The 16,327-nt window shown below is 36.0% G+C and overlaps 1 protein-coding gene across 3 annotated transcripts in view; it reads left to right on the top strand.

Moving 5' to 3' along the window:
- MLLT3 (MLLT3 super elongation complex subunit) overlaps window positions 1-16,327 on the top strand; it is a 261,682-nt gene that overhangs the window by 168,176 nt on the left and 77,179 nt on the right. The gene's annotated exons all lie outside the window — the stretch shown is intronic.

Here is a 16,327-nt window from a genome sequence, read left to right as displayed (position 1 = left end):
AATACATGGTGACTGCCTCACAGGCACAAAAATAAAGTTGCACTTGACTAATTAGCCTTGAAGGTAGTAATAAAACCTCTGTGAATTGTTGAGATATGTAGAAGCTTTCTCTCTGCTTGGTTTTCTGAATACCTATCCTGATTCCTTTTCGTGAAGAGAACATATGTAGCACAGCAGTTAAAAGGACAGACTCTTTTATGAAACAGACCTCCCCCCCCCCCCCCCCCCAGGTGCTGACATTGGCACTTAGTAGCTGTGTAACTTCGGACAAATGATTCATCTCTATTCGTTGTTTCCTCATTTATAAAATAAGACATACATATATATACCGTTTTATAGCTGAAGTGATTCTTTGATGTAATAGTCCAAGCACCCCATTCTACAGATGAGTAAACTAAGGCATCAAATGCTGAAATGATGAGTCAAGCAAGGGATCCTGAGTCAGGGTTTTTGTTCAGTGTTCTTGCATATTCTTTTTGCAATAACGTAGTAACTTAGAGTAACATTAGTGTTCTTCTGAAAATGCAATTAAAAGGGGCAGGAATTAGTAATAAAACAAACCCTCAGGGTCATTTCTCTTAGTTGCCTTAGGACCAACCACTACAGTAATCTTGCCTGAGTCCCCTTCCTGAAGACAGCTGGACAAATGGCTGAGTGGAGCAGCTTGCTTGTTGCTGGCAGCAGCCTTTATCCTTTTGTTTTTTGCTTCATAGACTGAAGGTCTCTGTATTTCTCTTGATTCTGAAAATCCAACTTGTGTGGAGAAAATGATAATTAGGAACCCACTCCCTCACCACCCAAACTTTCTTAAGCTGGCATCAACCTATCTGTGGGGATTGGTTACGTTTTCATTTTCTGTAAATTAGAGGCAAGCATACTTTTTGTAGTCATTCCCCCCACCCCCACCCCCTCATCAGAATAGCAAGGGTATACATGACTTTAGAAGTGGTTTTTCTTGGCATTAACAGCATATGCAAAAGACTATAATAAAGCCAACAAATAGCTTTGTAATCTACCAGGTTTTGAAAGTAGAAATGCAAATAAATCATGGGGTAGCAGTGATTCTTTTAGTGCTTAGATATTAAAAGATTTTCTCCTCAGGGTTGGAAAGTTGGATGGTAATACACTTTATTAGAATCAGCTTACTGAGGCTGGCTTGCCACCTCTTCTTTGAAGAAGCTGCTTTGATTAATCCATTCTCTCTCTCTCTCTCTCTCTCTCTCTCTCTCTCTCCCCCCCCCCCCTCTTGCCTCTGCCTCTCCCTCTCTCCCTCTCTCCTCTCTTTCTCTTCCAGTCTCCCACTCTCCACTCTCCCCCAAATCAGGATACATAACTTAAGACTGGTTCAGAGTATTTTAATCTAGGACAGGTAAGACAGCTCAGAAAATCCAAGATGCTTTTCAAGTCCTCTAAGACTTCTGGCAGAAGATTTTTATCCTTTGTTTCTTGCTTCATAGATTGATATTCCCTGAACAAAACTGATGTCTCCTGATTCTGAAAATCAAGTGTGAGAAGACCTTCCTAAGTCTTGTCCTATTTCTAGGTTTCATGTACCAACCTGTATTCCTCCCACCTCCTGCCCAGAAGGCTCTAGATGTTTAATAAAACAAAAATTAAAATTTCCTTCTACGTGGTTTTTCTTTTGTGTGTTTGTTTTAGCTTAATGCTCGCCTCATTCTGAGGAAGTATAAGTATTTTAAAAATATCTGAGTACACTACTATGGGCCACACTTTAATGCCAGATGCTGGATATACCATGAAGTAATACTGTATTTTTTTTCTTTTCTAAACTCTACCCTCAGTCAATTTGAGGAGCTAATTCATTCATACACTGTCATCTTCTCAGAGGTCTAAAACAACCCAGGTTTGTTTCCTAAAAGAAAATGAAAGAACATAAAACAAAGACATTTCTAGCTGCAGTCTAGGCTGCCCCGCTGTGCTTTTAGGAGAAAAAGCTGCAGCACATGAAAGCATCCTCATCTATTGGGGCGGGGGGGGGGGGGGGGGGGGGGGGGAGAGAAGGTGGCACAAACTTCATATTGGGCCCCACTCCCGTCTCACGTCAAACAGGCTCTGAAGGCTTCTAAGTCCAAGGATGGCAAAAAAAAACAACAAAAAAAACAAAAAACGTTTCTCTTTTGGAAAGCTGGTTATTTGAGTAAATTTGTCAGATGGTCAAACTTGTCTTGTTTCTACCACAATCCCTGCCCCGTGGGGCAGATTTTCCCAAATAAGCCATAGGTAGGCTGTTTGCAGATACACCTTTGAATTTATATTTCAACTTTATAGTCTATATTTTCAACAGAAACAATTGGTTTTAATTGAGAGGAAGTGGACTAGGATTTCAGGTTATGTGTGTTGTGTTTTGTTTTTGTGTGTGGTATGAAACGGCAACTTCATTTGGCATTTCGAAAGTAAACCACTATCTTTCCTTACATTAGAAAGCGATGATTTAGCTGACAAGTCTAAATTTGTATTAAGGGAGCCTTGGCTTTTTTTGAAGGTTATGTAGACTCCTCTTAAAAGAATATGGTGCAATTTATGTTTGCTCAATGTGATATGGTCCTTGGAGAGAGAAACAAGTGGGGTGAATTGAACAGACTGCGGATTCTTCTTGATTTTGATGCCTTTCCCCGGTTCCTTAGTCCATTATGCATAGATTGACACATGGGGTTCTTCAAAATCCTCTTATTTACTTTATAATTTCAAAAAAGTTTTGCAGTCATCTCAAACATATATAGAAGTTGCAAGTACATACAAAGAGTTTTTCTTTCCTAAACCCTTTGAGACTGAATTGCCAACACGAGGCCCCATCATCCCTGAATACTTAGTGTTTATTTCTTGCAAGCAAGGACATTTGCTTACATATATATAACCTGATGCCACCATCAAAGTCAGGAATCAGCATTGGGGCATTACCACAGCTCTCCTCCTCCATCCCATTTAGATTTTGAAGATTGTTCCACTGAACTCCTGTATTTGTGTACCCAAAGGATCCAGTCTAGAATTATATGTAGCATTTGGTTGTCATGTCTCTTTAGTCTCCTCCAACTGGGAAATGTTCCTTGGTCTTTCCTTGCTTTCATGAAGTTGAAATTTTTGATGATTTCAAGCCAGTTAATTACTAGATGGCCTTGAATTTGGGACTTTAATGATATTTCCTCAGGACTAGATTCAGATTATGCGCCTCTGGCAGGATTATCACAGAAGTGGTCCTGGGCTGCTCTCATTGCACCCACTGATATGGTCATAATTTCCATGGTACCATTTCATTACTACTGTGATATTACTTGGATCACTTGATTCAGATGGTGTCTGCCAGGCTTCTCTGCTGTAAGTTACTTTTATTTCCTTTGCAAATAATAAGTATTTTATGGGGTGGTGTTTTGAGAAAATGTACAAATCTGATTCCTCCTTAAACTTAAGTTTATTCTTGTATTTATTACTAGTGGCCTGGTGCACAAAATTCATGCATGGGGGTGTGTGTGTCCCTCACTCCGGCCTGCACTCTCTCCAATCTGGGACCCCTCGGGGGATGTCTGACTGCCGTTTTAGGCCTGATCCCTGTGGCCTAAATCAGTATTCAGACATCCCTCTCGCAATCTGGAACCGCTGGCTCCGAACCTCTCACCTGCCTGCCTGCCTGATCTCCCCTAACCACTCAATAAGGGTATACATTCACTCAAAGACAAATACTTAGTATGCATCTTTTAGGAGTTGGTCATTATTCTGGATGCTAGGAGGACACAAAAGTCAACCAAATTTGTGAAGGATGGGAATAATTGTGTAAGGCTGCTATTTCCCCAAGTGGGTTTCTTTACATTAATATCTATTCAATGAAGAAAATTCTGACTTTGCACTTTAAAATTATAATTGTTATTAGAGTGCACAGACTGAATGTGTTGCATTTTTTTTTTTTTTTTTTAGCCTTGGTAATTTCTCCTATTACTCTAGTTCTGCCTTTCTCCCACCCTGTAGGTCGCTGGTGCCTTGCATATCGCTAACTCCGCTTTTCTAAAACACAGAATGCAAATTCTGATAATATAGAAATGTTATCTTAGTTAACTCCACCCTGTAATTTGTTCCTGTTTCTACACCTTTGACCAAAAATACTTCCAGAGAAAAAAAAGTGATTTTTTTCATTATACTTTTGATAATAAGTAATAGGCTATAGAAACAGAATAGATCATAAGCTCCTTTCTACTAATAGAGTGGCTCATCTATGTTAGTTCATTTAACACAATACATAGCATATAACCACACTTTCTCTTTTGTATTATAAAATTATTCAAGTACTTATTCACCCAACACATTTTTGATTGCCTATTCTTTGCTAAGAACCTACCTCACAAAATTCTTAAAGAATTAAATGAGAAGATGTGTATACTTTGTTCAAAGCAGCTAATAAATGTGTCCATTGAAGCACAACATATATTTCTCTTACTGGATAGTAAGGTTCTGACATCAGGAATTTTTAATGTTTCTTAAAATAAAAATGTTATTATGTTATCACTGATATGAGAATTATGTGTATTTTATATGTAGATTATAAAACAAACACCATAAACTTACCATTCAATTTTAGAGTGAGAATTCTCAATCTGGGCCCCATTGCACAGATTCTTATTCTGGAGGTCTGGGATGGAGCTCAAAAACCTGAATTCCTAATAAGCATTCAGATAATACCAGTGTTGCTTGTCCCCTGACCACATTTAGAACAATGCATCTGACCACATTTAGAGCAATCCAGCTTTAGGGTATAATAAGTGGAATTGCTGGCTCATAGGGTATTCACATATTTAGCTTTTTTATTATTTTATATAGCGGCTGTGACACTTTATAGAGTCTTTGATCAGCAATCTAAAGAAAGAAATCCCATTGCTGTCTTTCTAGTCATCTGTGCCATTGAGTAGGCACAAAATGGTATCTTATTATCTTATTTTGCTTCTCAGTGATTAGTAGTAAAGAGGCTGAACATACACCTCAGTGGCCTTTCTTGTTTTTTCTTGATATGTTTGTCCATGTGTTCTGCTTATTTTTCTATTTATTTGTTGGGGGTCTTTTCATGTTCTGGAGATATGATTCTGTTGTTGGTTATATTTCCCTCAGGTAGCTTTTCCTAGTTTGCCCATTTGGTAGTGTTTTTACTTTCTTTATGATATATATATTAGCAGAAATTCTTAATTTTAATGTGGTCAAACATTTTATGGCTAGTTCTTTTTGAGTCCTGTTTAATATGTTCTTCTCTACCCCTAGTTCAATATAGGGATAGAGAAGAACTTTATAGATAATCTCCTGTATTTTCCCCCAACACGTTTGAGAAGTTCTGCCTACCATTTAAATATTTTCAAACATCTGGAATTCATTTTATGTATGGTATGAGGTAAGAGTCTAATTTAAATTTTTTCCTATATAGAAAATCAGTCCAGGCACATTTTATTGAGTTGTCTATGTTTTCCTCAGAGATCTACAGTGCTTACCTTGTCAAAGGTCAGCTTTTCATATATTTATGAATCTGTTGGGGGGATGTGGTTCATTTCTGTTTCTTTGGTCAGTTGGTTGAACTCTGCAGCAGTGCCACAGTGTTGTGATGGCTATAGTCTTACAATGTGGTTCCTATATGGTGTGACAAACTCTATTACATAATTCTTTTTTCTTCCTATAAATGTTAGAATTAGTTTAAGTGCTTTGAAAAACTCTTATTAGGATTTTGATTGAAATTCCATTGAATCTGTGGAGAATGGGTGTGTTCGTATGTATGAACCAATCTACTAGTTCATTTAGGCTATCTTTAAACATGTTAAGTTGTTAATGTTTTTCATGAAAGTCTAGCTAGTTTTATGTTCTGTTTAGTCCTAGCTTTTTTATCTTTTTATTGCTGTTATAAATAGAACATTAAATGTCTTCTGTTCATTGCTGGTGTGTAATATGAAGTTTACCTTTGTATATTGATACTGCTTCTATCTTACTAAACTTACTAATTACTAGTACAGTCATTTTTCTTTATAGGTTCTTTTGTTTTTCTATGTGAATAATCATATCATACATGAATAGTGACATATATCTTTCTTTAAAACAATTTTTAAATACAGTTGAAATTCAATATTCATTTCAGGTGTACAGCATAATGGTTAGACATTTGCATAACTTATAAATTGATTCTTCCAATAACTCTAGTACCCACTTGACACCATACATAATAATTACAATATTATTGACTGTATTCCTAATGTTGTACTTTACATCCCAGTGACTATTTTGTAACTGCCAATTTATATTTCTTAATCCTTTCACCTTTCATATATTTTTCTTATTTTTAATATTTATTTCTCCCTTCCCACTGCCTTCTGTAGTTCTGTGTCAGTATGACCACTAGTGAAATGTTAAATATAAAATTTCCTCATTTTACCGGGACTAATTCTAGTAATTCACCATTTAAAATGTTTGCAAGGGATTTTAGTAGCTATTGTTTGTCCAGTTAAGGAATTTATCTCCTAGTCTTGTGTTGTTAACAGTTTTTTTTAAATCATGCGTAGATTTTTATTTTATCAGATAATTTTTTTGGCATTTCTTGAGAAGAGCAGACAGTTTTCTTCTTTAATGTGTTAATTTGTTTGACAAGCATTTTTTTCATGCTGAACTACTCTTGAATGCTTGGGATAAAACCAATTTGATCTTGCTCTATTAGGCCCCCCACTCATAATTGAATTAATTGTGATAATATTTTATTCAAAATTTTGCATCCACATTTTTGAGTGACATTGGTCTGTACTTTTATTTCTCTTCGTTTTTTGGGGGAATAAGTTTTGTTGCTTTGATATTATTTGCCACACAAAGTGAGAAATGTTTTTCTCTTTTCCATCTTCTAAGAGTTTCTGTGAGATTGAAATTGTTTTTTCGTAGAACTTTCTTGTAAAATCCTATGTACCTGATCTTTTTTTTTTTTTTTTTTAAGTAGGAAGATTTTAAACCACTTACTTGACTTTAATAAAGGATTATTCTTGATTTTTATTTCTTTCTTTGTCAGTTTTAATAAATTATATCTGCCTAAGAGTTTACTTCCAAATTTGTTGGAAAAATTATTTATAGCATTCTTATTTGTTTAATCTCTGCTATACTTACAGGCATATTTGTCTTTTTTGTCCTGTTGTTTATTTGCTCTTTCCATAGGATTTCTTTGAATTTTTTATTAGGTTTAAAAAAGTCTTTATAATCTTTTGAGTTTGTTATGCCATTGTTTTCCAGAACTTCCTAATTGTCAGTCATTTTTTCCAAATGTAAGCATTAAAGACTAAAATTTTCCTTTAAGTTCCATTTTAACTACCTTCCACAAATGAATGTGTAATATTTCTTTTATTTAAAACAATGAATTAAAAATTTTCCATTATAATTTCTTTTGCCTGTGAATTGTTTAGAAGTGTGTTTTTACAGTATTGTTTTTGTGAAGTCTGATTCAGAGTTATGCTAATAGATGTTTAGCAACTACTTCTGGGAGGGTGGGAATTCCTGATTTTTAGTTTTTGCTCATTTCCATGATATAAACAAATATTTAATGTTATGTCAGTTATTGTGGATTGGGAGGGAAGATATATGAAGTAACACACAATTATGAAGTATTTTCATCATCCTGATTAATAAACATAATTTCTAGAGTACAGATAATTAGGAAGTGATGAGTCTTATCTATTGCCTCTGCTTTTAATATTTTTCTACTTGTACATTTGTGTAATTTAACTTTTAAAGAAACTTAAAAATTGATTTCAGAGAGGAAGGGAGAAGGAAAGAGAGATAGAAACATCAATGATGAGAGAGAATCATTGATTGGCTGCCTCCTGCAAGCCCCCACTAGGGACTGAGCCTTCTACCTGGGCATGTGCCCTGATTGGGAATCAAACTGTGACCTCCTGGTTCATAGGTTGATGCTTAACCACTGAGCCATGCCAGCTGGGCTATAATAATAGCCTTGTTTACAAACAGGCTCACAGAATTCTTGAAAATGTAACAGTTGGCTCTTGTGAACTTATTTAGCTAGCTGCTATAGCATACCACTTATTATGTGTTCCTTTTTCAATAGGTATTTTCTTGTTTCTTCTTTTTGTCTTTAGAGTTCTTCATTTTTAACAGTGTGTCTAGGAGTAAATTCCTTTTTAATGTATTTATATGTTTTATATTGTACTTACTTTTTCTGTGGATTCATGACAATCATTTTGGAAAATTCTCAGCCATTTTGTTACCTATATTCTATATTTCTCTGAGTCTCTGATTAGATATTTGTTATTTTTATTTTGTTATTTTTATTTATGGAATAGATATATTGAATTTTTCTGTGCCAGGCACTATTTTCCATCTTATCCTTTCAACTGTTGCACTGTGATTAGTAGTGCATACTGAAAATTGACTGTTTTCTGTGAGTAAATACTACTTGTCAATCCTCATTATCAACTAGTTCTCAGACAGAGGAGTAGAATGATCTGGCCAATATATTTTAAAGCTTATGTAAGAAAACAGACATTGTACAAAGTTAAATATACATAAACCTAGAAAGAGAAGTGATCTTACTTCAAGTTTCTAGTTTCAAACCACAAAAGTGATCAGAAGTTTACTTGAAACTGCAAAGTCCTCTACTTTTTGTTACTAATACTTTACTATAACTTAGAATTTAATCCATAGCAAGTCATGGAATAGTATATGAATAAGAGCATTTTGAAAATGTGATTCATAAATTGTATTTTCTTTATTTTTTAATAGTATAAGTACAACGAATAAAAGTCAAAATGCATTCTAAGTATTCTAAACTAAATCTGTAGCATAGAGCTTGATTGTAGTTTGCACAAGGAAAAAATTAACATTCAAACCACATCAGAAGGAAAATCGAAATTTCTTTATTTATTTAATTTTTTTAAATTAAATCTTTATTGTTCAGATTACATTTGTTCCTCTTATTTTCCCCCCCATAACTCCCCTCCTCCCAGTTCCCGCCCCACCCTCCACCCTCACTCCCCACCCACTGTCCTCATCCATAGGTGCACGATTTTTGTCCAGTCTCCTCCCCCATCTCCCACTCCTCTTTCCCCCCCAAGAATAGTCAGTCCATTCCCTTTCTATGTCCGTGATTCATTATAATCACCAGTTCATTCTGTACATCAGATTATTTATTCACTTGATTCTTAGATTCACTTGTTGATAGATGCATGTTTGTTGTTCATAATTTGTATCTTTACCTTTTTCTTCTTCCTCTTCTTAAAGGATACCTTTCAGCATTTCGTATAATACTGGTTTAGTGGTGATGAAATCCTTTAGCTTTTCCTCATCTGTGAAGCTCTTTATCTGACCTTCAATTCTGAATGATAGCTTTACTGGATAAAGTAATCTTGGTTGTAGGTTCTTGGCATTCATCACTTTGAATATTTCTTGCCATTCCCTTCTGGTCTGTGAAGTTTCTGTTGAGAAATCAGTTGACATTCGTCTGGGTATTCCCTTGTAGGTAATTGAGTCTCTTTCTCTTGCTGCTTTTAAGATTCTCTCTTTGTCTTTTGCTCTTGGCATTTTAATGATGATGTGTTTTGGTGTGGTCCTCTTTGGATTCCTTTTGTTTGGGGTTCTCTGCGCTTCTTGGACCTGTAAGTCCATTTCTTTCACCAGGTGGGGGAAGTTTTCTGTCATTATTTCTTCAAATAGGTTTTCAATATCTTGCTGTCTCTCATCTTCTGGTACCCCTATAATTCTGATGTTGGTACATTTGAAACTGTCCCAGAGGCTCCTTACACTATCTTCGTATTTTCGGATTCTTTTTTCATTTTGCTTTTCCAGTTGGGTATTTTTTGCTTCTTCGTATTTCAAATCTTTGACTTGATTCTTGCGATCCTCTGGTCTGCTGTTGGGAGTCTGTATAATGTCCTTTATTTCAGTCAGTGAATGCTTAATTTCTAGTTGGTCCTTTATCACAACATCGAGGGTCTCATTAGATTTCTTGAGGATCTCACTTCATTTATCGGCGGTCTCACCAGTCTTCTTGAAGATCTTACTACATTTATCGGCAGTCTCACCTGTCTTTTCGAGGGCCTAATTAAATTTATTGGTGGCTTCTAAACAGTTCTTTAAAGACCTTAAAAGTGTGATTTTGAACTCTATATCCAACAGTTTGCTTTCCTCCAATTCTGTCGTTTGTGTCCTGTTTCTTTGTCTTGGCATTTTTTATGCTTCGCTGTGTTGATAGAATGCCTTTCTGTACTAAGTGTCCCAATTACCTGAGGTAGACACTCTTGGTACACCCCCTTGTGGGCTTTGTGCATAGTCTTGTTGTAGTTAAGCCTTGATTGTTGTAGTTATCACTGTGAGGAATTGACCTCCAGGCCAATTGGCTGTGAGAATCAGCTGTGTCTGCAGTGGGAGAACTTCTGTGCTGGAGACACCCCTCTGGGGCTAGACTTGCTTCGATGGGGCTTTGGTGCTCACTGAGTCTGCCCCCTGAGTGTGTCTTTTATGGTTCCACTGAGCTGCAAACTGGATGGTCCCACTTTGACCTCTGGGCTTCCTGGCTCCTGGATCTCTAGGGAATGCTAATCTAGCCTTTGCCTGAGGCTATCCAGCAAAGGTCTCCCTGCAGGGCTTGGGCGGGACGGGTCCCACGGGATCAACAGGGTGGGGTTAGCAAATATGGCTGCTCTCAGTCTTGCCCTCAGAGGCTCTGCTTCTCAGTGTCCCAGTAATTGCTGCAAGCCCCACGGAGAGAAAGCTGCCCTAGGGTTCTGAGTGATGCCAGAGAGTCCCGCTTCTCCCGTATGAGTCTGGGTCCCTAGAGACTTGCCCGGAACGGGAGCTCAGAGCCTGAGACTCCCTCCCGATTGAAAACGACAACCGCGCCCTCAGCCACCAGCCGGCTCCACACGCACCTCCGTACCTTTGTATTTTCCACACTGCGCCTCCTCTGAGCCTCAGTATGCTGTTCTCTTTCCTTCTAGTTGAAGAATCTCTCCTCAGCCAGCCTTCCTGTGGTTCTGGGTGATGTCCGTTCCATCTTTCAGTTGTATTTTTGAAGTGGTTGTTTGTGGCAGCAATCTCCGGTGTTTACCTATGCCGCCATCGTGGTTTCTCCGAAAAGAATGTTCTGAAATTTCTTTTAAAACAGAGGAACATAGGAGTCACTTGGTTAAATAATTTCTCTAACACAAAATTTATTTCACAAAAATCTCTGAAGTGCAAATGGGTAAAATGAAAGCTGGGGAGAATATAAAATATACTTGGGAGGCTGAAGAAATTTACTTTATGTCAAAATAATGCATGTACATGCTTTAAAAGAATTAAATAGCAAAAGATAGTACTTAGCAAAATCCTTTGATATTCTTCCCCAATCTCCTTCCCACTTCCTAGAGGGAAACACTTTAACTGTGTTTTACTGATTAACTAAATTTTTTTTAAAGTTCTAGTGTTACTGCCAACAGTTTCCAAAAAAGGAGTTTTTTTCTTTATATGCCTATGCTTCTTTTGCTACAGGAGAATCTAGCTCATCTGCTTCATCTCCTTTTCCTCCCAATATGACACCACATTTAATGCCTATCTTGTATATAACTTTCTAGATGTTGGACATAGAACTCTTTTCTTGTTCTACCAACTATAGACAGTTCCTCTTTATTCTGAAATTTATAAGCTCAAATTTGTAAGAGTTTCTTTCCCTTCACCATTTCTCTTTATACCCTCTCTGTTTGCCATCCAAACATTTACTTTTGCATTGTGTTATGTAATACAAATTATGTTTTATGTTCTTTTCTATAGTAGCAGTAACAGTAGTGGTAGTCATCAAAAATACTTGCACACAGTTTCTTCTATGTGCTAAGCACATTACATATGTAATAAATTATATTATAATACATGCATATATACATAAAGCCACTTTACATATATTAAACTTTTAAAATCAAGTTGACTTTGATAATAGTATATAAGTAATATGGTCTTCATTTTACTGACAAGGAAATCTAAGTTCCTTAGCAGTAGTCAAGCTGAGTAGGGTAATTTCAAAAATTGAAAATTGGTAAACATTATTTATGGTTATGACTAGTTAAAATATTTATAACTAAGATGTGTACTGTTATCTTTTCTTTCTTATAAAACCATTTATTTTGTGGCTTTAAATATTTGTTTTTCTTTATTGCCTCCTTATTTTTGTGCTAAATTTCTCAAATTTCTTCTTCCCAAACACCTCCCTTGGAGGCCCTTGGAGGATCCTCTCCTTTTCTTAACAGTGACTTCCCCCCACTTAACAGTGACTTTCCCCTTTGGGAAAAGGTGATTACTTATTTTATTTGAGCACAAAAAGTTTTTGTCATTTCAAATTATGTAGTGTAGCAGATATTTACATTTATTTTGAAAGTATTTGTTCAATGAGATGTAGTATCTTACAGTTTTGTGATATTCCTTAAAATAATTGGAGATAATGTGTTCTGCAGAATTATTATATGAAAGGTTGATTTTTCAATATCACACAAGCCCTCTGAATACAACAATTTTATTGCTGTCAAGTTTAAAATATTTATTTGGTAATAAAGGACTCAAAGTTTAAGTCACTTGAAACGTACAGAAAGAGCCTCAATTTCACAATATTTGCCACCTACCAAAAAATTAAACCCCCTCTACTGGAACTAAAAAGAACTTCCTTTATGTAGTTCTGCCTAGACTTGCAGGCATGTTCAATAGTGTTCTTTTAAAGTCACTGACCCCATCCCCCTTTCTACTCATCCTTCTTTCATTCCAGCTCAGATTACGTTAGTAAGATTGGCAGTTGGTTTTGAACCCAGTTGTCCTGATAGAAATATCGTGGTTCAGAGTATGGGAATTAGGGCCGGGCACCCTGGGCTTGAATCTCAGTTCTACCACTAATTACATGTGTGTCTTTGGTTACATTGGGTTCTGTGAATCAGTCTCCTCATTGTGAAATATGGCTAATACACACTTTACAAGATTGTGGACTTAATTGTTATAAAACTCGGACATCAGAGTCTGGACTAGTATGTGTTCAGTAAGCTGTTACTACTGCCACCACCACCTGCCTACAGTGCAGTGGTCATCCAAGTAGCCTTTCTTTTCTCACCCTCTACCCATTCCAGCCTCTCTACCACATTGCTAGTGGATGATCTTCCTAAAATGAGTAGTTGTTTATATTGACTTCCTCATTAAATTTCTCTAGTAGATTGCCTTTGCTTCTCAGTTCTCAGATGCATCTGTTCTTTGTACATCTTAATAAGGCCAGTTTGTCTCAATGAATTGGCTGAACTCATAGCCAGGTATGACTGGGGGAAACCTGTTATTATCTAGATTCTGCCCTTGAATGATTAACATTATTTTTGGGTTCTCATTCAAGTTAGGATATTCCTGCATCTTCTGTCACTCTGCACAGTGCAGACTTGCCTGAGTGTAATTATATCTGTATTGGTTGTCTATTATACAGATCCAGGCAAATTAAGGAATTTGAGGATGTGATTCTTCAATTCCTTAATATTGTGGGCCACCCCTCCCTGGTCAGGCCTAGAAATGGCTCTATTAATTTTCCCTAAGCTGGGGGCGTGGGGGGGATTGCAGAGTTCTCTCTAATTTCCTGGCTGAGTGTCAACTTCAAAAAATGGTACATTATTTAAAAAATCAAAACAAATAAAACCCTTCAAAAGCATTGTGACCTGTAACAGAAGACTTCTTTTTCTTTCTTGTGTGTGTATAAACAGTTTGTGTGTATAGTTTTATTTTTAGGTATAGGCCATTTAGATTGTTATTGAATGAACGACCCCATTGCTATTCTCAAGTGCCGTTTTTCTTTTACTTGTGTAATGTTCTTTTAGTTCCTTACCATTTACCAACTAATAAATGTTTTGTGTCTTATTGCCTCTAGCTGGCCTTGGTGTTTAAATAAATTTGGTTCATGTTTTTATTAGTCCTACCAATTGTTGAAATGATTTCTGCTTTACAATCTTAGTGTCTTACAATATTAATTATAAATAAAACATTTATATTATAAAGCCAAATGATGTTAAAAAGCTCATAAAAATCATCAGTAGTCTGTTGTGCTCTTCCCCTCTCCCCCTATAATTCATTCTCTCCCTCTCTCTCTCTCTTTCTCTCTCTCTCTCTCTCTCTCCCTCTCTCTCTCTCTCTCTCTCTCTCTCTCTCCCCAATTTTGAACTGTTTAGGTATTTCTTTTGGTATTTACCTACCTGTTTTGAAATATTTATAAATTGCTATTCCCCTCGTTAATTTTATTCCTTTTATGGTAGATCATCATTTTAAATTCAAGAAATTTTAAATATAAGAAACTCCATCTCTTTTAGTTGATTTTGGAGAGTAGATTGATCTATAAATCAGAATTAACTTGATAAATTTGACCTTTGAATTTGAACGCTAAATATACATTTAAGGCCTTTATTTTAAAGTGTATGTGTTGGTGAAATTATTTCAATTTCAAATGCTTTTTTCATTGTTTTCTTTTGACTGATTTCTTTGTCTTTATTTGTCTAATTTTATTAGAGTATGATCAACTGTATAATCTATTCAAACATTTTGAAAAGAGTATTTTGAAGTTCATTTTATGATTGATTTTTCTCAGTGTTCCATGGGCACATAAAAATTGTAAGCTTTAGTTAATATATAGAAAGTCCTGTATATTCCTAGCCTCCGGAATAGACTGTAATCTCCCTTCTACTGAGCGCCTTTCAGGCCAGGGAGGCTGCCACACTAGTGCACTTATCTACGTGCAGAACTCTTCTGGGCCTTGCTTAGAGCCCAGAACAGAGCAATCCTGCACCAGTCCTCTCAGAAGATGACTATAATTCCACTGGTTCCCAGAGCTGACTTGTTCAGGAAAGGTGAATGGGTTGGATTTGGGATTTAAGTGGGGGAAAGCAAGTGAAATTCAAAGTTCGTTATTTTCTCCAGAATTCTGAATGTTTATATTTTATTCATAGCCTCAGATTCTAGTTCATCCTCCTTGGCCACTTGTCAAATGTTGAATGACATTACAGAAGAGATTTCTGTTTTGAAAGCCAGTCTTTTTGACTATCATGGTTTCCCCAACCTCCTTCTATGCTTAACCTCTTAGACTATACTACAGTTTCTAGGAAGTGTCCTTTTAAGATGTACCTTGGGCAAATAAACTCTTAGAGAGTTTATTGGTTTAGGATAAATAAACACCCTCTAGGCAAGTTTATTTGTCTCTATGCAAATTTTACTGTATAAGATATGAATGAACTGAAAATCTTGCACAATGCAGAAGCCAGTTAAAGTAGGATAGAGGCCAAAATTAAGAGGATAGATAGAGGAAGAAACAAGAGCTAGAGAATAATCGCTGAATTATCTGTGGTACTAGGAAGAAGACATGGTGATAACATGGCAGTTAAAAATCATATATAGTCAGAAAACCTTATTCTGATCTTCTCTTAAGCTTGGGGTTGCTGACAAGTAGTATTAAAAGAGATTATACATTAAAGAGGCCCATTCTGTTCCAGAAAACTAAAACAAGGAAGCATTCAGTAGACTCTGAGTAGATGAAAAAAAATACTGTAACCTATATTCAAAGGTGGTAAAGTTAGTACAAATACATGTATATTTATATTTAAATAGTCATTTGCCTTAAATATTTGAGATTTGAATTATGCACACATGCTCCCCCTAATATTGATATTCAGTTTGTCTTAATCAGCCTCGGGCAAAGAGATTTGAATTATACAACATGTGTAAACTTCACATTGAATGGTAATCAGTCTCTGCTGCTGAGTGGCACTTCATGTTGAGATTTATAGTTCAGTAAAAAAATTTAAAAGCCAGTCACTTGATTCCCAATAGATAAACGATAGATGGGCTAAAATTCAGGGAAAGCTTTCATTCCATTTTAGTAACAATTTAATTCCTGACTTTGTATGTAAGTCTTTGTTTTGCGTTTATGACATGTATGAATATGGAGTCAGGTGACATATATTTGTACTTTGCCATTGATCACAGAAAATGTAAACCCATGAAACAGAAACCATTCTCTCATCTTATTTTCTAAATTTTTATTTGTCTGAGGTGTTGTTATTGAATATGTTTCCCTTCTGAGCTCTGAGTGGTCTTAACTTAGAGAAAGCTTTTTGGTAACACAGAAGGAACAAGGATGGTTGGGTGATTTGCTTGTACCAAGATTTGTTGGGTTAGGTGAAAAGGCGATGGTAGGCATTAAAAACTTAGACCAACACGCGGAGTAAAAAGTTATAAAATTTGGAGTTTTGTACTTAACATCATATGTATGTAATTAAGTAGAGAACTTGAACTTTCTATGACACAAGAATCTGTGTCATATACCACTACG

Source organism: Myotis yumanensis, unplaced genomic scaffold, assembly GCF_028538775.1.
Source record: "Myotis yumanensis isolate MYYU_CA2020_CCGP unplaced genomic scaffold, mMyoYum1.0.hap1 SCAF_12, whole genome shotgun sequence".
Lineage (NCBI taxonomy): Eukaryota > Metazoa > Chordata > Mammalia > Chiroptera > Vespertilionidae > Myotis > Myotis yumanensis.
This window is presented reverse-complemented; position numbering and strand designations above follow the sequence as displayed.